The sequence below is a fragment of the Pteropus vampyrus genome, unplaced genomic scaffold (genome assembly GCF_000151845.1).
Source record: "Pteropus vampyrus isolate Shadow unplaced genomic scaffold, Pvam_2.0 Scaffold141, whole genome shotgun sequence".
In the NCBI taxonomy this organism is placed as follows: Eukaryota; Metazoa; Chordata; class Mammalia; order Chiroptera; family Pteropodidae; genus Pteropus; species Pteropus vampyrus.
In genome coordinates, this window is record NW_011888922.1 from 2811740 (window position 1) to 2815673 (window position 3934).

Sequence of the window (3934 nt, forward strand, 5' to 3'; positions counted from 1 at the left end):
ATGGGGCAGGATGAGTCACCCAGCGGGGTTATTCCCGGCACAGAAAGATGAAGGCCAGTGGGGCGCAGGGAGGACTCACCTGCTGAAGAATCACCATTGTCCTTTGTCAGATGCTCCTGTTTCCCACTTGGCCAGACCCGGTTCTGCAGGAGGAAAGACCATGTCAAGCCTCTGAGTGCCTGCACTGGGCAAGGGTCACCTGGGCTCCTCCCAAAGGCCCAGCCCTTCCTCCCTCTGGAGAGCCCTCCCTGGCTTCACTCTCTCTGGCCACAGATCAGCCTGTGTGACCTGAGCCTCAGCTGCCATCACCGGCTTTATTGCCCAGAGCAGTTGAGCTCTTCTTTCGGTCACTCCATCTGGAAACTCCCAAAGGACTCCTAGAAAGTAGCAAGTCCACCCCCCCTCCTGAGAGGGACCAAGACTTGCCCAAGGTCACACAGCAGGGCAGGCAAGTTCAGGACCAAGATTTGGTCTCAGGCCTACCAGCTCAGAGCTGCCCCAGGAACATGGTATACCGCAGGGGTAGCCTGGCCCGAAGGGAGGGTTATGGGTTAAGCATGCCTAAACCCTTCCAGAACAGCCACTGCCCACAGGATGGGAGCTCTAAATGTAGCTTTTAAGTCCCAGCACTACATAGCTCCTGTGGATTTTCCAGTCTTGCCTCTCAGGCTTTTTTCCTTCTTCACTCCTGCACTGAGGCCACCCTCAGCACTCGCTGATCCTGAAATGTGCTAGCCCTTTTCATACCCCCTGGCCTTTGCACACACTGGCCCCTCTTCCTAAAATTATGGCTAGTAAACTCCCGCTTGTGCTTTGCGGCTCAGTTCAGATGGTACCACCTCCCAGAAGCCGTTCCTGACCATCCCCAGGCTGCCAAGAATCCTGATATAGCTCTCTTTCCAGCCCTGACTACATGCATTATGCTGTCTGATCAGGGTCTGTCCCTGCCTCTGCCCCCAAAGTCGGGGAGCTGACCCAGGGCAGAGAGTGGGGTTCAGTCATCACCTCACACAGCACAGGGCTAAGCCCAGAGACGGCTCAGGAAGGACTTGCGGGACTGAGTGTGGTGCTCCAGGGCAGCCCCAGCCCACGGGCCCTGCCTGAGGCCCCTCTGGCCTCCCTCCTGCCCCCCAGGATGAGCATCAATTATTCACAAGGCCCATTCAGAGGCACTGGGGCATTTGATCCTCTGCCCATGACACTGCCTGACACCTGAGCCCTGACCCCTGCCCTGGAGCTTTGGGACACAGCAGGCACACAGTCCTGGAGACCTGCACCCAGCCTGAGTGCCTGGCAGGGAAGGGAATTGAGCAAGGGCCAGCAGGCAGCCGCACCAGGGAGCTATGTCTGAAGAGGATGCCTGGCCATCATGCTGGCATCCTGTACCAGCGTGAGCCACGGGGAGCCAGAGGGCAGAACCAGGGTTTTCATTAAGAGTCAGAGTTTTGGAAGGAGGTGGTAAGGGCATAGAACTTCAGGGCCACACATAAGGGAAAAACTGCAAGATGACAGTTTTTTCTAAGAATAAGAACTAGTCCATGTTCGAGTTAACTGCTTTTCACATTGACAACAGGGAACACAGAACTGCATTTATATTTTTAGGCCATACCTCATTTACTTTGTCACCATAGCAATGCTGGCTGATGAGAGTTCATATTCCCATTGTGCAGATGGAAATTTTGAGGCACAGAGGAAGGAAGTGACTTATCCGAGGAGAGAAATAAAGATTGAGAGTGTCGGAGAAAGGCCAAAGGAGACAGAGACATAGAAGACCCTTTCTCTCTCTCTCTCTCTCTCTCTCTCTCTCTCTCTCTCTCTCCTGCTCCAGCCCTGGGCAGACACAATTCCATGGACACCATGACCCTTGGCTTTTCCCTTCTCCAGTGTATAAGCCTTCATCTTTCCGGGCTCAGGAGTTTCATTTGATGGTTGCTGTGGCTGAATCCCCAAAGGTGGCAAGAGGCTCAGACCAGGAACAAGTGGCTGTGGAATCAGAGGCTCCAAGGTGGCACAAGCCCATGTCTCCCCTGGAAGTCCAGGAAACCCTTCTCCCAGTGCCCAGGACAGCAGGTGGCCCATGCTTACCTGCCCACTCTCAGCAGCCCACCGCCTGGGTGCAGCTGCCACCTGCACGGAGGGCTCTGGAAGCTGGGGTCAAGGGTCTGGGGCAATCCGTAGATACACGACTCCTCTTCCTCTGACTTGCTCAGGGGTCTCTCTGGGTCTTTCAGTTTTTCACTGTGTGATTTTCTCTCTCCTTCTCAGTCTCACCCTTTCCTTCCTGCCCAGGTTGGCTGTCCAGCCTGCACTGCTGCCCTCTCTTCCCCACTCCAGAGCCTTCCCCCAGGAGGCGGAGTCGGAGGGGCCTCCACAGTCTGGGTGCCATGACATCAGTGTGGGGGATGGGTTGTGCTGTCCAGGGCTCTGTGCAGAGCACTGGCCACCAGCGGGAGGCGGGGCACCAGGATCTCTCTGTGCTGTGACCAGCATGGGACCCAGGCCGGGGCCACCCTCCCCAGCCTCATCTGCCTCCTGTCACTTACAGTGACAATACCTGCTCTCTCAGCACCTGGCTGGGAACCTCGTCCTGATCCTACTTGGTCACTGATTTGCTGAGTCTTGGCCCCAGCCTCCCCTCTGCTAATCCTGTTTTCTCCTCCATAAATGGCTGTCGAAGACTCTGAGAGGCAAGGACCAGGCAGGGAGCTGCAAGCACCCCCACCCCCCACCTTCCAGCCCTTTGTCCACCCTTCCTGCACGCACAGCACCCGCGCCCAGACCACTCCCTGAGGGCTCCCCTCAGATGTGTCCCCTGCTGAAGCTCGAAGCTCGTCACTTCACCACTGCCCCACAACCTGTTCTGGGGTGGAGGGCGGGGAAGAGATGTGTGTTGTCTGTAATCATTCAGAAAACTTTCTCAAACCAGCGGAATTGGAGTAACACTGCTTGTACCAGGGAAACACACACATTGAAGTGAACTGTGTGATTTTTTTTTAGGGGGAGATAAACAAGGAGGAATAAACAAGATGTCTGTTATTAGCGTTGGCAAAGACAGTACCACTGGGGACTCCCGGCTGAGACCTGGTACTTTGTCACCACTCTTTGCCTACAGCCACCTTGGCAGCTGCCCAGTCGTGTGGGCTTCTCCAGCAGCAGCTCTAGGCTGGGCAGAGGGAGGTGCTCTTTTGGATCCCCAGCCTCTGTAACAGGCGCAGGTCTGCAGGGATGGGACCACTCTAAAAGATGGAGTGCCCACCCCCCGCCCCATACATGCGCCGGTGGGACCTAGAGGTCCAAGTGCGCCACCTGCTGGGCACAGGCATGGCAGCCAATAGCGCCTCCTTGGGAGCAAGGCTGGACATCCAGCCTCTGCCTGGAGCAGGAGGTGGGAAGTGGGTGACAGCCTCTGCAGGGGCCAGGGCTCCCTCTGACCCAACAAGCCTGACCCCTGAGGACCTTTGGCTGCCAGAGCAGGCTTGGCCAGGTGGCCCTGACAGGAGTTGCTCTGAAGCACTGTCCCCACTCCTGGACAGGTACCTCCCACTCCTCCAGACACCTCTCTTACTGAGTCTCCCAGGCTGACAGGCAAGCAATGTCAACCCTACACAGCCGGGAAAACTGGGTCCCCGTGAGTGAGACGCTTGGGGCCATAGGCAGAATGCAAGTCTGAGCTGTGAGGGATGGGCGTGGAGCAGTGTGGCTTTTGGGGGCGTGGGGAACGTGGTGATCTCCAGACGTCTAATCAGCCACTACTTACTCAGCACTCACTAGGGGCTAGGCTCTATGCTAAGGTGGGCACAGAATTCATAATGTCCTTTTCTCACAATCCTATGGGAAAATCTAGGAATTGGCCTTGATTCGTTTCTCTCACTCCTCAACCCAACCCAGTCATCACTGAGTTCTGTCCACTCTATCTCCAAAATATATCGAGAGC